At 41.8% G+C, this 19,938-nt stretch overlaps 1 protein-coding gene across 1 annotated transcript in view; it reads left to right on the top strand.

The window, feature by feature from the left end:
• Positions 1 to 19,938, top strand: part of FRMD4B (FERM domain containing 4B) — a 197,891-nt gene that overhangs the window by 124,846 nt on the left and 53,107 nt on the right. The gene's annotated exons all lie outside the window — the stretch shown is intronic.

Raw genomic sequence — 19,938 nt, 5'->3', positions numbered from 1 at the left:
AATTTAATGTTTCTGTCTGATTTCACGCCAGAACTTTAACGAATCAGCAAAGAGCTTTTGTGAAAAACCTAGTAAGAGATGACTTTTCTTTCTCTTGGTGTTATGGCTATTTTAAGGTTTGATTTTACACATATAGTTCTTTTATCAATCAGTTCAGCACATTCACATTGTATTTATATTTAGTAATTGGTAAATACTTCTATGTGTCAGGCTGTTTTACATGTTTTACAAACAGTAACTCATTAATCGTCATCTCTGCTCATGAGGTTGGTGGACTATTATTCCCACGTTACAACTGAGATTAAGAAACTTTGTGTGGGTAACATTGTATTACTCATATTATGGTTTAACATTTCCCCATGACTTCTCCAGATGTTGAGTTGTTACACTGAATAAACACACCAGATAACAACAAGTAGGGAGCTACAGACAAATAAGCATGGGAACTATATTGTTAAAAGCAGAAACCAAGAGATACTATAAAGCAATTATGCTTCAATTAAAAATAGATAAATTAAAAAGAAACTCAACAGAGTTTAAGTTCTTTTTGATCAGTTTCAAATCCACTCATGTGCATGGCAGATCTCCCAGAAGAAAACACACAGTGTTTCCCACACTTTCTTGTCCCTGATGTTCGAGCCTCTTCCCAGACCAGTGTTTTGTGTGCTTCACCTTGTGAAGTGGAGGCTTATTTATTTGGTGAAAGCTCAGTATTAAAATTCTTTTAAAAGATAAGCAGTTCCTTTTCTTTGTACTGCCTGTCAGATTCTTACATCTCTCAATTATAATTCCAATAGCTCTTAGGGTAAACGTTCATCAAATTCTGAACTTGCTTTTTCTGAAGAGCCCTGAATTTGGAAAGAATCATCCATCCCATACAGTGGGTGCTTTTTCATCTGCTCTGCACATAGAGTATTAGCGTTGCCCCCATATTATGCATTGGAACGCTCATTTCACGCATGATGAACTAAGTGACATACCCATGACAATTCAGGTTGACAGGACCAGACCTACAGTCCCCAGACCTCCCCTACCATCTCAGAGTACCATTCTGACTTACACGTGTATCAGGAGCCCTCCACAGATCCTTGCTGTCCGTGATGGAAGGCAGTGAGGGCAGCAGGCAGTGGACTCTCTGGTAAGCGGTGTTATCAGTGGCGCGGCCCCAAGTCTAATATTAGTCATTTGAGGAGATAGCTTAAGAGTGAGAAGGCAGGAAATGAGCACTCCATCAGCAGTGACCTTGGGATGCTTGGTCTTTTTCTCATTGCTGGACCCTATTCACCCTTGTATTCAATAGATTAAACACTGAATGCCTACAGTGTACAAGGCTCTGGACCACTAAGGGCTGTGGTGGAGGCAGACTAAATTTCCGGTCTTGTACTACTTAGCCACAGTCATTTTACATCCTTTATAAGAGACACTGGGAAGTTCTGGGCCCTGGATTCAGACACGCAGGCATGAGTTGAGTGAGACAAGTCTTCCTCATCTACTAGTGACATGACCTTGAGCCAGTTCAAGCCATTGAGCCTAAGGTCACTTTTAAAAAAATTTATTTGTGTTTAACTGAAGGATGATTGTTTTACAATATTGTGTTGGTTTCTGCCATATATCAGCATGAATCAGTCATAGGTATAAGTATGTCCTCCCACCCCCAAACCTCCCTCCCACTTCCCACCCCATCCCTCCCGTCTGGGTTGTCACAGAGCCCCTGGTTTGAGTTCCCTGAGTCATACAGCAAATTCCTCCTGGCCATCTATTTTATTTATGATAGTGTTTCCATGCTACTCTCTCCACTTGTCCACCCTCTCCTTCCCGGTCCCCCAACGCCTGTATCCACAAGTCTTTTCTCTACATCTGCACTCCATTGCTGCCCTGCAAATAAGTACATCAGCACCATCTTTCTAGATTCCATATATACACATTAATCTACGATATTTGTGTTTTCTCTGACTGACTTTGTATAATAGGTTCTAGGTTCATCCACCTCCCTAAGGTCCCTTTTCTTTAAGGGATTTGTTGTGAGAATTGAATGAGATCACGCACCTTGCGGGATGCCTAGTACAGAATGAAGACTTAGTGCTTGGGACTTTGCCACTAAGTCTGTCGAGTATACTGAGATGCATGGTTGTTGTTTTACCATCTTAATTTTTTTTGTTTTTAAATTTATTTATTTTTGGCTGTGCTGGGTCTTTGTTGTTACGCTAGGGCTTTCTCTAGTTGAGGCAAACCGTGGCTACTCCTTGTTGCAGTGTGCGGGCTTGTCATTGTGGTGGCTTCTCTTGTTGTGGAGCACGGACTGTAACTTGTGGACTTTGGTAGTTGTGACGCACGGGCTTAGTTGCTTCGAGACATGTGAGATCGTCCCAGAAAAGGGATCAAGTGTATGTCCTGTGCATTGGTGGGCATACTGCTCACCACCAGCCTCCCAGGGAAGTCCCCCATCTGAACCATTTTAAGTTGCTGGGCAACCATCACCACATCCATCTCCAAGATCTTCCATCTTGAAAAATGGAAACTCTGTACCCATTAAATAATAACCCTTCTCTCCTTCCCCCTGAGCCTCTAACTGTCACCATTCTACTTTCCGTCTCTACAAATTCGCCTATTCTGGATGCCTTATATAAGTGAACTCATACAGTATTTGTCTTCCTGTGACTGGCTTCTTTCACTCAGCATAATGTCCTCATGTTTCATCCATATTGTACCATGTGTTAGAATTTCCTGTATTTTAGGACTAATGTTCCACTATTATATATTTACCACTTTTGCTTATCCATTCATCTGTGAGTGAATACTTGGGTTACACCACCTTTTGGCTCTTATGAATAATACTGATACGAACACAAATATCTTTTTGAGTCCTGAATTTCAATTCTTTTGAGAAGGAAGATGTATTTTTAAAGAGAGTCCCTGGCTTCCAGACACTCCACCATTCATTGGAGTGGGGGTGGGATGAACGCATTGGAATGGAGGATGGATATCAGATCCTTGTTCTAAATCATGAGATCTTATCAAAAGTAACACTTAAGAAGCTCAGTAACTTATATTAGAATACTTTTGTGGGTGAATATTTATTGACATGGAAAAATGATTACAATATAGAAAATAGAAAAAAACATATGTATCATCCTTTTTTTATTAAAAAAAGTATGCCAATGTATTCAAATATATGATACATGTATAAAAACTAGTCTGTAAGTTATAGCACAGTGTGGTAACCTCTAAATTATTTTGTTCATACAGCCCCATTCATTTGTATACTTTTAATTATTTATTTCATTATACAGTTATAGATTTGATAGTGAAAGTCACTCAGTTGTGTCCAGTTCTTTGCAACCCCATGGATTATACAGTCCATGGAATTCTCCAGGCCAGAATACTGGAGTGGGTAGCCTTTCCCTTCTCCAGGGGATCTTCCCAACCCAGGGATTGAACCCAGGTCTCCTGCATTGCGGGCAGATTCTTTACCAGCTGAGCCACCAGAGAAGCCCAAGAATACTGGAATGGGTAGCCTATCCCTTCTCCAGCAGATCTTCCCAACCCAGGAATCAAAGCGGGGTCTCTTGCCCTGCAGGCAGATTCTTTACCAGCTGCACTACGAGGGAAGCCCATAGTTGTAGACATGGAGAACTATATTAACATCATGTATATTGTAAAATACTCAGAAAAGAGTCATCATCAAAAGCAATGACACAGAGTAACATGTCCAAAGAATACATACAAAGAAAGTATCATTAGAAGTTGTAGTATTTTCTTTCTGCACAACTAAAGACTCCCCACTACAAAGACTGCTGTAGAGTGGATTCTGAAGTCAGGCAAAACTGAGTTTGGCTCCAGATCCTGCTTCTCACTGGTGAACAATCTTAGCTGTGTTATTGCACATCTCTCCACTGCAGTTTCCCATCTGTAAATAAGAATAATTACAGTTCTTTTTAAAAAGTAAGAAAAAATTTTTAATTGAGGTATGATTGACTTGTAACCATATATTAGTTTCAGATATATAACATATTGATTCAATATTTGTATTTATTACAAAATGATCACCACAAAAAGTCTAGTTAAAATCCATCACCATACATAGTTACAAAACTTTTTTTCTTGTGATGAGGACATTTAAGATCTACTCTCTTAGCAACTTTCAAATTTGCAAAACAATATTATAGTGCATTGTACACTGCCCAGTTTATGGTAGAGGTAAAAAAAAAAAAATGAAGCCGATACTATTGTCATGACTAAGAGTTATCGTGGGATGGGTGGGATAGAAATGTTTGCAATTTGCCTTCTTCACATGTCAGTGTGTTTTCATTTATTGATAATGAATATACAGTGCTTATGTCAGAATTTTTTTAAATGTTATTTTGTCCTGTTAAAAAACTCATAGATTAGCACAGTGACCTACAGATCTCTGACACTGCATCGTTTTTCAAAACGAATGTAAGATTCATGGAACACTACCCACTTGACCTAACAGAAACTTCCCAAACCAAGGCTTAAAGCCCTTCCCTGCCACCCCAGAGCAACAAGGCAGCAAGCTTGTGATTCCCCCCCAGCATGTGGGGGGCCCTATCCAGAACCTGCTGGCCTCCGGGGGTCTGTGTGCCTTTGTGAACAGGCTCATTTAGTTCTGGGCACAGGCGCCTGAGGCTGGGCAGGCAGAAAGGAAGCAATTAAGACAGTGGAAATCTACCAGGGAAAAATGCTGTTGGCAGGGCAAACTTCACCAGGGTGTGACCTGTGCAGTCACACAGGCCCCCCTGCTCAGAAGGAACCCACGCTCAGTTTGATACTCTTCTGTCGCCATCTTGAGATTCCTCATGATTTTTTAAACAAAGAAGCTCCACATTTTAATTTTTCACTGGGTCGTGCAAATTGTGTAGCTTGGTCCTGGTTGTTGAAAACTGTAAGGCCTGGGTATTAGATGGATTATTAAAGAAAAGGTCCTCTTGTAGGCGTCTAAACAGGTACTCCATTGATGAAGATAGAACCACACAGAATTCTGCAAAAAAGCCCTTTTGCCTATATGTCTGGGAACCTCTTAGCCTTTTTCTGATTTCAGTATGCATGATCTCCCAGGTCCAAGGCCCAGGGAATAACATAACCTAGACCTCCTAGGGCCATTATGAAAATCAAGAGAGAAAATGCCCATAAAAGAGTTAGAACTGTGCCTGGTACCTGTAATTCTCATTTCTGGCAACAGTGGAATATCATCAGCCCTGGCTCAGACCTTGGGGTTTCACTGGGTTCCCCTCAACTCCTGGCAACCACCATTCTATCCTCTGTCTCTCTGAATTTCTGAAGTGTTTTTATTTTCAATATTTACAGATTTTTGTGTTAACCTCATTCTCAGCCTAAGTCATTTTTGTAGATTATATTTCTTCTAAAAGATGTGAAGTTTCAAAGTAGACAGGATCAGAGTTCTTGGCAAGCTGGCTAATGTTTAGAAAAAAATAATCTCTCATCACATTTTCATTATTATAAGAAATTCTTCAGATCTTAAAAAAAAAAAAGTAGTTTGACAGTTGATCCCTATCAAGCATGTAGATGGACAGAGTAATTTGTCCTTGGTTACAAGTTAGACAACAGACAAGAGTTTAACAAAGGAATTCTAGATGAGAGGACACTGTGTTTCCCACAACACAAGCTGGTTTCTTGTCTCTGGTAGAATGCAGAGATAAGGAGGGTCTGATACAAATTCCACGGATTGGTCATGATGTTGGAGGAGCAAGTTTCAAGGCTGCACTTCCACAGTTACCGTGGGTTCTGTTGAATCAGTCCTAAAGCCACGTAGAACTAGGAACTTGCCAAGCTGCTTCCAAAGTTCTTTACCCATGTGGTTTATTACCAACTGTTAGGATTGCCAGACTGAACACATAAAATAAACAAGGCATAACTTTTTTTACTGTGTGTTCTAAATGTTTAATCTGGCAACTCTAACCTAGATCACCCACTGGGGATTCTTCTCAGTGTTAAGAAGCCACCCCTAGCCTGTTCTGAGGATGATTGAAGTAAAGTGTTTGGTGTAATTGTTGGTTTTCTGTGCTGTGATCAGAAAGGAAAGAATACATTTAATGAACATAGGCAGGTGCCTTCATAGCAACATAGCTTCATAGCATCTTCCCAAGAATGCCAGAAAACACATCAGTATCCCTGTCTTTATAATGAGGAAACCGAGGCTTACATAGGTTAGTTTAGCTAAGTCCTATAAACATGGAGACCTGGAACTGAATCCAGTTGTAGGTCCTGACCTTATTACTGCACATCACAGGTCTAGGGCCAGCCAGTGAGCACGTCTGTTGATTTGTTTCTAAGTATGTGATGGTTTTACACTGGCCTATGTCCCAACCCTGGCTGCCCATGTACCAACTCTGGTGGGACAGCAGGCAGCCAGGTGACCTCTCTAAGCCTCAGTTTCCGTATATGTAAGTTAGAAACAGCTCCTACACCTCAGTTTGCTATAAGAATTGAATGACATCCTTTTTTTTTCTCTCTTTCTCTTTTTGTATAAGTAAAATGCTGAGCACTTGTCTGCTGCACAGCACATGCCCTTTTTCTTTTAGAGCCACAGAAGTTTCTAATTTATTGTCTTGTGAAGGAGCAGAGAGGTCCAAGGCAGCTAGAAACCAAGGGCAGCCTAGGAATGTATGCTCACACAGGAACACCAAGGAAGGAGCTGCATCTGATTAAGATGAACTGGGGTGTCCCTCCTTTTCCCAGAAGGGATGGAGGGCATCCCTAGCTTCTATAATCCTTTCAGTTCTCACTTTCCACTCCAAAAAGACGACCTTGGCTTGAGGTGCGATCAGGACCTGATTAAATGGGGTGGGGAGGAAATCCTAAGAATGGAAAGACCCTCTGACTTCGGAGGGGAGGGGAAGAGTTCTGGCCCAGCCCGCCGGGCTTTTCCGGCCCCTCCCCCTGTTCTCTCCACCCAGCTTCCCAGTTCCCTCCTCTCCTTCCTCCTCCTCCCCTGCTGCCACTCAGCTTAAACCTGGAGTCCTGAGAACCAGCCAGACAGCCTCTGGTCCTCTCGATCTAGCACTACCTCAGCGAAAGGCCCCTGGTAAGTCTTTAAGGTCGCTAGGTCCTATTTCCTGCATCTACGAACTCAGTGTCGGACCAGAGTAACTCAGATCTCTTAACCGGCCGGCAGGGTTTGGTCTGAAGGGGTGGAAAGTGAGGCAGGCACTTTATTTTAGCTATTATGAAATTGTCTCAGTCTGTGAGCAGTTTTACTGAAAACTGCAGTAATCATTTGTGGCATTAAAATCGGGTGGATCTGAGCCCTAGCTTTTTGTCTTGGCATATGATTGACTATGAATGAGATTGACTGCTTGTTTCCCTCTTTCTCCAGCTGCTCCCAAGCCTTCTGTCCTGTAACCGAGAGAACTCGTCAAGGGTTGAGATTTTACTATGAACTTCTTAGCTAGGATTACAACTGGGGCATCAGGGACTTCCCTAGCAGTCCAGTGATTGAGATAACCTGAGTCCACTGCAGAGGGTGCAGGTTTGATCCCTGGTCGGGGAGCTAAGATCTCACTTGCTGGGTAGCACAGCTGGAAAAAAAAAAGTGTCAAACTCAATAAAGTTTGAAAAATAAAAATCAGGCATTAGGAACACTTTGTGTGGTTTAAGGAACCTTTGTTGGATGTTGGGCTTCTCAGGTGGGCTTGCGTGCCCTAAAATTCTGCTAAAAATGACTGGAGTCTGACTTTGTAGCTCTTTAAAAGTTTTTTTTTTTTTAACTAAGTTTGGAATCTTTGCTATTAGAGAACAGCTGCAGACAATAGTTGGTCTGATTTAAGAAACACCGAGTGATAACACATATTCAGTCTGGTTATCTGTAATTAGATCTTTGTGGTTTAATCCAGTTTTTTACTAAACCAGATTATGTTGTTCAGTCATCAAGTCTTGTCTGACCCTTTGCAATCCATGGGCTGAAGCACACCAGGCCTCCCTGTCCCACACCATCTACAATCAGATTATCTAGTTTTAAAAAAGCAACCTATCTTTACCCTAGAAACTAAGTTTAGTAAAATCAGTGAGTGGGCACTATAATTACAAATCCCAAAACCTCAAGTTAAGCTGGCAAAAGCCTTCTCTTTTCTCCTTTGCTCTCCTTCCTTGTTTTCTGTCCCTTCATTTTGAAACTAGAGAAGTTAGCAGAGTTGTCCAAGTGTAGGCCTGGAATCATATCAGTTTCTTTCTTGCTGAGTTTAAATGAAATCTCTTTTAAATCTCAGTTTTCACATCTGTGTAACAGGGATGCTAGTGATAATAGCAGAACCTATAGAGAGGTTTTAGCTCAGTCTCTGGAGCCTAATAATGTTCAGTGAGTGTGAGCATTTCTTTTTAGGGACTGAATGGAGGTACTTACTCTGTCTGTATAACTGCTGGGTCATCCTTGGAAGGGGCTTCCCAGGTGGCTCAGTGGTAAAGAATCCACCTGGCAATGCAGGAGATGCAGGCTCCATCCCTGGGTCGGGAAGATCCCCCGGAAGAGGAAATGACAACCCATTCCAGTATTCTTGCCTGGAAAATCCCATGGCCAGAGGGGCCTGGTGGGACATGACTGAGTAAACAACAAGGGCCTCAGAAGGGTCTCCTGAAACTAGCCTACTGGGCTTCTTCAGCCTCTTTGACCTTCTTTCCTGTTTAAAATTGTAGATTTTATCTCTTTCTTGAAAACCTCCCTGTGTTCATATTATGTGTTCATTCTGTTATTCTGTTCCTGTGGTTCTCAAGTCATTTATCAAACAGATTGCTGGGTTCCACCTTCAGCCCTTCTGGTTCTGTAGGTCTGGAGTGGGGCCCTAGAATTTGCATTTCTAACACATCCTCAGATAGTGCTGATGCTGCTGGCCAGGGGGTTATAAGAACTACTGTATTTTCTCATGCTTGACAACCTTTAATATCCCTTTACCTGGGAATTAGTAGAGAGAAATTTTCTGTAATGAAAATTACCTTTCTGAGAAGGTAATGAACTGGATTCATCATTGAAGGCCAAGTTCCCAAATAACTGAAAGAAACATGATTTTTTTTTTTTTTTAAATTAAAAAAGGGTGGTGTGAAGGCTGTCTGGCCAGTGAAAAAATGCTCTAAGTAAACTGATAACATATCTTAAACTGCTAACCACCACAGTGTTGACCAACACTGATACCATAGTTGAGGAAATTAGTGCTTATGTTCTGTATCCAGGATCCTTCTAATAATACCATGGTTAAGCAAGCTGTCAGGGCTTCCCAGGTGGCACTGGTGGTAAAGAATCCGCCTGCCAATGCAGGAGATGCAGGTTCGATCCCTGGGTCTGGAAGATCCCCTGGAGGAGGAAATAACACCACTCCAATATTGCCTGGAAAATTCCATGGACAGAGCAGCCTGGTGGGCTACAGTCCATGAATCACAAAAAGTCTGACATGCCTGAGCAGACATACACACATCCTTAAAGACCAGGTCCACCCAGAATGCTTTAGTAGTTGCACTGACACCTGTTACACCATTTAACAAACATTAAATACACTTTTTCTGGCTGTTGTAATCATTGCCATGGCCCGTTCCTTCAGTTTAGTGCAAAACTTTGATAGCCACACATCAGCTTTCCAACAAGCATAGATAAGGAAGTGGCTTATCACCAACCTCTGTGCAGGCAATTCCAGAAGACTGGCAAATGTTTCTAATTTACACCAGTTCCTAATAACAGTAAATCTTTAGCTTGCACAGAGCACAGTATTAAATAGAGCTCCGAGCTGTGACAACTCGCTTGGATTCTCGGAGGCCCCTTAGGCTGTCTGGTAGACTTTATCTTGAGTGTTCAACAGTCATTAACTATAGCTTTTTTATATTTGCATATGCGTTTAATGGGACTTCCCTTGTGGTTCAGTGGTAAAGAATCTGCTTGCAATGCAGGAGACCTGGTTTAATCCCTGGGTTGGGAGGATCCCCTGGAGAAGGGATTGGCAACCCACTGCAGTATTCTTGCCTGGAGAAGTCCATGGACAGAGGAGCCTGGTGGGTTACAGTCCATGGGGTCACAAAGAGTCGGACATGACTGAGAGACTAAACAACAACATACATTTAATGAAACATGGATTTTGAGTTATGCTTATGTGTGGATGAGAAGACGACTCCAGTCCCAGGTTACTTCCTAAAGAGCTTAATTTTTGCCTTGGTGACGTTTGACACTCATTTCCATGGGTCATTGTGCTTTTCAGATAAGGAAGAGCTTTAGCATCAAAAAGAAAAGGAAAGTTTGAGGCTTGGCCTTTTTTTTTTTTAAACTGTTCTATAAACCTAGGGATGCTCCCACACCAAACACTGACAGTTACCATCTTCAAGGGATCTCATTCAGTGATTGGTTTGCTCCAAAACGGCCAGCAACCACCGTTTGCTAATTGCCTGAACTCCCTTGCCCTCCAGCCTCGGCATGGCAGGTGGCTGATTATAACTGTGGGCAAGTCCCCAACTAGGCACAAACAGGTGCACACATCTGCTGGGGGTGGCTGTTTCCACACAACTGCTCCAGCATACACAAAGGATGGCCTCAGTTTTGCCAGCCACGTGGCTGTCTCAGAAAGGGGTGAGGTTGGCACATTCCTCCAGGGCTTTTGAGATCAGGAAAGAAAAACAAAAGCCCGTGAAAGGGGATTCTTGGGAATGCCAAAAACAATCATCGAGGCAAAAGGAGCCGCTGGTGGCTAAACGGTAAAGGCGGGTCCTGGGCCGCTTCCTTCTAGAAAGCTGTCAGTATACGAACCTGGAATACCTGATGAGAATACCTGATGACGGGGGGTTTAGCCTAAGGGGTGGGGGTTTAGCCTAAGTCATCAGATAAAATGCAGTCTTCTTCATTGTAGCACCTGAATTCTTGTTGAAAGGATGAAGAATAGCAGTTTCTGGTTTGTTACCGACAAGTAGAAAGTCCTGTAGATTTATGGGCATTGTCTCTGGCTAAGACTTGGAAAAAGCAGTCCCTCTTGGCAGTTCTAGTCAGCTGAGTCTTTAAAATAACACTTCCACTGCATGAGGCTCAAGAATGTCCACACAGAGTGAGTGTGTTTACTCCTGGGGAGAAGCAGAGACATCTCCATCCAGGGTTGCTTACATCCAGCTGGTTAGGGGCCCTCCCTGGGGATTCTGAGGTCACTCCTCATTCATACAAACCCAGCCTCCCGCCCTGCCTGCTTGCCTGCCTGTCTGTCAGCCCCGGGAGGGGAGGAGCCTTCTGTGCTCTAGCCAGACCTGGGCCTCCTCACTTTTCCCCCACCCACTCGCAGGATCCACGTGGTCCCAGCTCCCAGGCAAATTCCCCAGCTGGGGTTCTTTGGAGGGTGAACACATAAGCATTCTGCTTCTCTCAGTCTACTCACACTTGAAATCCTGCCTGGTTCTAACCTCTGAAAATGATCGGGATGAACTTGAAAGTAATCCCCTGGTGTTTCTAACACTTGCCCTCTAACTGGCACTGGACTTGCTCACCAGCACTCTACCTTTCACCCACTAGTCATATTTAACTTAGTTTTTGATGTGAATTATATCACCCGGATCACTGGATGTGAATTATGTCACCGGAGGGCACCACCCTTACGGCAGAAAGTGAAGAAAAACTAAAGTCTCTTGATGAAGGTGAAAGAGGAGAGTGAAAAAGTTGGCGTAAAACTCAACATTCAAAAAACTAAGATCATGGCATCTGGTCCCATCACTTCATGGCAAATAGATGGGAAAACAATGGAAACAGTGACAGACTTTACTCTTGGGGGCTTCAAAATCACTGCAGATGGTGACAATTAAAAGACGCTTGTTTCTTGGAAGAAAAGCTATGACCAACCTAGATGGCATGTTAAAAAGCAGAGACATTACTTTGGCAACAAAAGTCTGTCTAGTCAAAGCTATGGTTTTTCCAGTAGTCATGTATGGATGTGAGAGTTGAACTATAAAGAAAGCTCAGCACTCAAGAACTGATGCTTTTGAACTGTGGTGGTGGAGAAGACTCTTGAGAGTCCCATGGACTGCAAGGAGATGCAACCAGTCCATCCTAAAGGAAATCAGTCCTGAATAGTCATTGGAAGGTCTGATGCTGAAGCTGTAACTCCAGTACTTAGGCCACCTGATGCAAAGAACTGACTCATTACAAGACCCTGATGCTGGGAAAGATTGAAGGCAGGAGGAGAAGGGGATGACAGAGGATGAGATGGTTGAATGGCATCACTGACTCAATGGACATGAGTTTGAATAAGCTCTGGGAGTTCATGATGGACAGGAAGGACTGGCATGCTGCAGTCCATGGTGTCGCGAAGAGTAGGACACGACTGAGTGACTGAACTCAACTGATAATCACCAGGCAGTATGGGTAAAACATGTATGAATGGTTTAAAAAACAGATTAGAAGTTGCACAGCCACATAACCACACCCAGTGAGGAATGTTGCCAGGACCCCACCCACGCCCATTGTGTGCTAGCGCCCCCTTTTCCCAATAAACATTCTCTCTCTGCCTGATTGTACTCTGACTATGGAACTTATGTTCTTGTTCTGCTTTATATTGTCACCTGTGTATGATCCTCTGTATTCATTTTGCTTGCTTTCGAACATATATACAGAGGATGGTGATGTATATCTTACTTTGAGTCTTGATTCTTTGCTTAATATTTGTGAGATTCACCGTATTGTGTGAAGCTAAACAGTATTTTCTTTGCTATATGGCATTCCATTATGAATACTATAATTTTATCATTTCTACTGTCATGGGATATTTGGGTTGTTTTCTTTTGTCTTACTGTGAAAAATGCTGTTATAAACTTTATTCTTTTGTGTCAGTTTCTCTAGAGATATACCTAGGAAAAGATCTCTGGGTCGTGGGGTATGCAGATTTCCAAAATGATCAGATCAATAGAGTTTTCCACCGTGAATGGATGGAAGTTCCTATTGCCAAACATCTTGATGTAACCTCTGCAGTCTGGTACAAAGTGGTAATCCATTAAAGATTTACTGTGTGTTCCCCTGAGTTCCTGTAAAGGTGAACACTTGATTCTGCCTGTTGGCCATCTGGGTTTCTACTTGCGCACTGCTTGGTGAGAGATACAAGCCCTTTCACTGCCGGGCCGGGCCATCCATCTCAGCCATCTTTTGTATCTTCTTGGTCCTCTGGTGTCATAGCCAGCTCCTCAGCTCAGTCACTTCCTTGTTGGTGGTGACTTGTTAGAGGTTTCCTGTACTAAATACATTCTTTCAGAAAAGTGATACTATGTATTCACGGGAAAGGATGTTTTGCAATAGCTCAAAGGAACAGATTTGGAGGATTAATAGGCACCTTCTCAAACACAAAGAAATAAGGCTTGTGTTTTTTCCTGAGAGTAATCTTTTGGAATGGTCCAGATTCCACATTTGTCAAAATTATTTATGTTTCTCATTTATTCATGCCCTATTGACACTTTGCACTGTAAATAAATTATCTGAAACTGGAAACCAAGTTGAACTGAGAACTCTACCTGATCTTCTAATAGTTTATATAAGAACTTGCAAAATAATGGTCCTGGTCTGCTGGTATATATGTTTTATAGGACCTGCACAATGTTTTACTTTTTTTATTTTGACTTTTTTTTTTTTCGAATTGAGGCAATATTTTGAAATTGCTCTAGGTAAAAACCTAAGATTTTGCCCCTTTTCAAAACAAGTGTAATCCTAATTAGGCAGTAGTGGATCTGTATTCCCATGTGACACAAAAGACCTGGATCTGAGCATTGTTTCCCCATCAGCAGTGGTGTCTGTTTCTTCAGTATCCAGTCTCCTTTTTCTCCATGTTAGTAGAATTTTTAGCGATGCATGTGGCTGCCCAGAATAAAGACTTACACATCGCAGTGTCCCTTGCAGTTAGCAAGAGCCTTGCGATTATTCTGGCCCGTGGGATTAGGGGAGGTGGCCAGCTTTCAGGTTCTGCCTGTAACAGAGTGGATATGTCCTCCTTTATTCTTTTTCCCCTACCTGATGGCCAAAATGTGGGTATGGTGATGGGCTGTCTTGGATAACATGAAGGATAGCAGCACCCCAGGAATGGTGAAGCAACAGGAGAAAGGATTGGGCCCCTGAATACTTCATGTTATTCCAGCTCTGACTTTTATATCAAGAGAAATTAACCAAAGTGTTGATCTCTGTCTCACACAGTCAAATCTATATTCCCAGTAATACTTCAGGTGGGCATCGTTCTCTTCCTCACAGTCCCCATCAGTCCCCATAGTCCCTGTGTCTGCTGCTGAGTTTGACCCCTTCTCAGCTAGCTTACGCAGATGGATTTCTAGTACCTCTCTCCCGTGGCTCCTATTAGACACTTGCACCTGAGATACTTTTATATTTTAACGTCTTAATAGTCTAAGGATGACAGAAGAGAACATTTCTTCAAGTCTAAAAGATGCAATTACAAGTTTTAGGGTTGGATTGTCAGTAGTTTTATAAGAATCCAGGTGAGGGTTTTTCAACCTCAACACTATTGACAGTTGGGGCAAGATAATTCTTTGTTGCTGGGGCCTGTCCTGTGTATTGTAGCCTGTATAGTAGCATCCTGGCGTCTGCTCGGTGGCTGCCAGTAACACTGTCTTCCCCAGGTGTGACTAAATATCTTAAGACATAGCTTAATATTCCCTGAGGATCAAAGTTGCCCTAGTTAAGAACCACTAATTGAAAGTAGATTTCTTTTTTAATCTTTTTTTAAAAATTAGTAGACTTTATTTTTTAAGAGTAGTTTTTGGTTTACACAAGAGTTAAATAGAAAATCCAGAGGAGGGGAGATATATATATATATCTTCTCTTCTCCCCTCTCCCCTCTTTTCAGTTTCCCCATCAGTAACATCTTGTATTAGTGTTGTACATTTGTTTCAAATTAACAGTATTGATACATTACTAGTTCAAGATTGCTGGGAGAAATATCAATCCCTCAGATATGCAGATGACATCACCCTATGGCAGAAAGCAAAGAAGAACTAAAGAGCCTCTTGATGAAAGGGAAAGAGGAGAGTGAAAAAGTTGACTGAAAGCTTGACATTCAGAAAACTAAGATCATGGCATCTGGGCCCATCACTTCATGGGAAATAGATGGGGAAACAGCGGAAACAGTGTCAGACTTTTTTTTTTTTTGGCTCCAAAATCACTGCAGATAGTGACTGCAGCCATGAAATTAAAAGACTCTTACTCCTTGGAAGGAAAGTTATGACTAACCTAGATAGCATATTCAAAAGCAGAGACATTACTTTGCCAACAAGGTCCATCTCATCAAGGCTATGGTTTTTCCTGTGGTCATGTATGGATGCAAGAGTTGGACTATAAAGAAAGCTGAGTGCTGAAGAATTGATGCTTTTGAACTGTGGTGTTGGAGAAGACTCTTGAAAGTCCCTTGGACTGCAAGGAGATCCCTCCAGTCCATCCCAAAGATCAGTGCTGAGTGTTCATTGGTAGGTCTGATGTTGAAGCTGAAACTCCAAATCTTTGGCCACCTGATGTGAAGAACTGACTCATTTGAAAAGACCCTGATGCTGGGAAAGATTGAAGGCAGGAGGAGAAGGGGACAACAGAGGATGAGATGGTTGGATGGCATCACCCAGTCAATGGACATGAGTTTGAGTAAACTCCGGGAGTTGGTGACAGACAGGGAGGCCTGGAGTGCTGCAGTCCATCGGGTCACAGAGTCAGACACGACTGAGCGACTGAACTGAAGTGAACTGAAAGTTGATAGTCACATTATGATTCTCTCTGTGTTGTACTGATTCTATAGCTTTTGATAAATCATATATCCATGATTACACTATTATTCAGAATAGTTTCATGGCCCCCCAGATCCTTTGTGCTCCACCTATTCAAGTGTATTCCTTTTAAAGTAATCTAAACTCTCCTTGAAATGATCCCTAAGCCTTTTTTTTTCCTAAGCCTATTTATTAATGCTCATTTTCCTTGCTTCTCAGTGATTGATTTGTACCCAAAAGAAGTCTTAATGAATGAATATTCATTGTTATTTAGGATGTGGGCTCATGATTAACCTTTGGTAATTTATTGATTTATTCACTCATCATTTCCAGATATATAACATCACATCTTAGAACTGGGGTAGGTTCTAATCATGCATAGTTTAAATTACTTTTGAAAATGTGTTGGGAAGGTGACCTGTCGAAGACCAAAATTCATCAGGTAGTATTTTTCTCCATTTGAAACACATAGCTGTTTCTTAAGTTAAGCACTTAAGAAATACAGAAGTTTCTTATGATTAGCGACCATGTATTAAATGCTTAAATATTATACTAGAAAATTCTCAATATGTTGAGAGGCTGGTGCTTTACGGACATAGAAACTAAAATCATCTTAAAGGGAAACAACTTCAAACCTTACATTTCACACTTATTCTCAACAATCAGCTTTTGAATAGAATGATGGATAGAATTTCCCCCTTATTTCTTACCCCTTTCTCCTCTCTTTTGGCTGAATACATTTGCATAACTTAAAAGTGATATCATGAAATAGAGGATAAACTTAGTTACCAAGGTGGGGGATGGGAGGGTGGGATGGATTGGAAGATTGGAACTAACATAAATATACTACAATGTATAAGATAAATGACTAATGAGAACCTGCTGTACAGCACAGGGAATTCTATTCAATATTCTGTGGTGATCTAAATTGAAAGGAAATATAAAAATAGAGTGTGTATATATATGTATGACTGATCCACTTTACCATACAACAAGAAACTAACAACATTTTAAAGCAACTATACTCTAGTAAAAATTAATTTTAAGAATTACATGCAAATTTTTTTTAAAATCCAACTGCATCCTATGACACTTGTTTCTACATGCTCGGATGCAGTATACACATAATGCGTATTTGCTAAATGAATGAGTGAATTTGTGGTAAATAGCATCTCTTCTACTCTAGCGAGGTCTTGATAACCACAAAATTAACTCTAATCCAAAGAAATAAGTAAATGCAAGGTTGAGTTCTTGAAACTCAGCATACAGTTCACATGAACCCAGAAGATAACACACATGTGGATGGTGGTGATGATTAATAACAAAAGGTATTATCTTTAGTCTGTCACTTCAGAACATGTACATGTATTTTCCCTTGACAAAAAAATTCATAAGCCAGCCTCTTTGAAAAGGAAATGGGATTTGAAGGACAGAATAAAAGAAATGATTAAGAAAAATAAATATCATTGTGGGAGTTGACAGATGACCTTTCCTTTGATTAAATTGGACTGTGGTATATTTTCGTTTTCAGGAAGCCCAAACCAGTTTCCCCAGATTGTCAATGTGGTTAAGTCATACTGCTCAGATTTCAAATGAATGGAGAGGTTTATCCTTATGTAAGAACAGGAGCCAAGTGACTTTTCATTTCCTGGAGTGATGTGTAAAGCCGGATCTTTCACCTTTAGGGAGGGCCACAAGCCTGGTTTTGTAGCATTGACAGGTGCAGATCATACTATCTCCCAGCTAGGTGATACTCTGTCTATTCTCACTGAAAGATGGTAAATTTATGTACAGGTTGCTCAGTGGGTTCACTTGATTGCCCGTGGCCTGGTGGAGAAACTGATAAAACCAGCAAATGAACCTTCTGTAGACACTGAAGGAGAACCACTCACACCACACCTCATCAGGTGACAGGAGAGAGCAGTTTCTAATCTGGCACAGTGCAACCTGGGCCAAACAAAACCAGTCAGCACACCATGCTTGGTTGCCCAGTTTGACCTGTGACATTAGGTCTAGGAGGACTGGATGAATGCTTTGGGAGGAGATGGACCTTGAGTTCAATGTTTCATCCTCCACTTGCAAGCTCATCTCTTCCAACATCACAATTCACACTGGGGCAAACCTCAGGGAAACAAATGTGAAAATGCTTGAGTGATGGCTTTTGAAACTAATTGGTTCAGAGGTTTCATTTGTAAGTAGGGGTGAGGGCAAAGGGGGAGCTCTGCCTTGCCAGAGATGAGAGTATTATGTGGGCTCTCTAGGATACTACTCTGGGAATCTGTCAGGGAATCAGGTGATAGAATACTGTAATTATTCTATTGGTGGGTCTTGGCCTTTGAAGCTTTCTGGCTCCTCCACCTAATAGCTGTGAGACATTGAACAAGAGGCTTAGCCTCGCTGAACCTCACACTCTTACCTGTGAAGTTGTTGTTTAATCACTAAGTCGTGTATGACCCTTTTTCCACCCCTGTGGACTGTAGCCCACCAGGCATCTCTGTCCACAAGATTTCCCAGGCAAGAATACTGGAGTGGGTTGCCATTTCCTTCTTCAGGGAATCTTCCCGATCCAGGGACCAAACCCATGTCTCCTGCATTGTCAGGCAGATTCTTTACCACTGAGCCACCTGGGAGGCCCTCTTCCCACCCCAACCCTCTAGCCCCCATAAAGTAGTCTGGGTAAATAATAGTACCTGCCACATGGGAAGAGTTGTGATGGGATTTTCATGAGGTGAACAGTGTCCTCCAAGTGCTTTCCATGGTGCCTAGCTCTTGATAACCTCAACAAAGGGTGCGTGTGTGCTAAGTCACTTCAGTCATGTCCAACTCTTTGTGACCCTATGAATACTGGAGTGGGTTGCCATGCCCTTCTTCAGGGGATCTTCCCAACCCAGGGATCGAATCCGTGTCTCTTATATCTCCTGCATTGACAAGTAGGTTCTTTACCATTAGCACCACCTAGAAAGCTTCCCTGGTGGCTCAGAGGTTAAAGCGTCTGCCTGCAATGTGGAAGACCTGGGTTTGATCCGTGGGTCAGGAAGATCCCCTGGAGAAGGAAATGGCAACCCACTCCAGTATTTTTGCCTGGAGAATCCCATGGACGGAAGAGCCCGGTGGGCTACCGTCCACGGGGTCGCAAAGAGTCGGACACGACTAAGTGACTTCACTTTCTTTCTTTTTCACTTTCAGGAAGCCGTAGCTAGTGGCAAAGGTATGAAGAAGTGGAAAATAAGAGGAAGAGTTACCAGTATTGTGTTTGAGAAATGCCAGGGTGGTCAGGATTTTGCTCTTTAATGCACTTATCCTAAGCTCCAGTGGATTCTTTGGAGAGTCATGTCTGTTTCAGCGGAAACTGCTTTCTTAAATACCTGTAGCAATTTAAGAGTGTTTTCTATCATACAGCACAGGACCAGCTATGACTGAGTCATGCTCCCTGTTCTCCCTTGTGTTAAGTTCCTTAAGGGCCACACCCATCTCTTTGGACAGCCACAATTTTGCCTTTTTTTTTTTTTTTTTTTTAAGTTTTGTTCTCAAAAGTCATTGTTTTTGATCAAGATATTGTTGATTTGAAATATTATACATTTCATGTGTATAACATGATTCACAGTTTTTAAAGATGATATTCCATTGATGGTTATTATAAAATATTGTCTATGTGCCCTGAATTTTGCCATTTTAAAATGAGCTGATGTTTCACAAGGTACATTTTAGTTCACCTGATACAATTTGAGGGACATCTTGGGTTTCATTGGGTTTCCCTTGTGGCTCAGCTGGTGAAGAATCCGCTTGCAATGCGGGAGACCTGGGTTTGATCCCTGGGTTGGGAAGATCCCCTGGAGAAGGGAAAGGCTACCCACTCTAGTATTCTGACCTGGAGAATTCCATGGACTACACAGTCACAAAGAGTCAGACACAACTGCGTGACTTTCACTTAGGTTTCATTAGAAGCACATTTTTCAAGTCATCTTCTGTGGTTTCCACAGATGGCCAACTTTCTTCATTTTATTCCAGAAAGCAGTAGGGAAGTAATAGAAAGGTCTACACACATCTTTTTATTGCAATAATATCTATTATGAAAAAGTGGTAATACTGTGTGAATGCTTTTAAGATAACTAATGTCCCTACATAGTGAATATTATGTAGACAGTAAAGATAATTATGAGGGTGCTATAGGAACATGAACAAAGTGTATAATGACATTTGAAACATGCTATATAA

This window comes from Budorcas taxicolor, chromosome 1, assembly GCF_023091745.1.
Source record: "Budorcas taxicolor isolate Tak-1 chromosome 1, Takin1.1, whole genome shotgun sequence".
Lineage (NCBI taxonomy): Eukaryota > Metazoa > Chordata > Mammalia > Artiodactyla > Bovidae > Budorcas > Budorcas taxicolor.
This window is presented reverse-complemented; position numbering and strand designations above follow the sequence as displayed.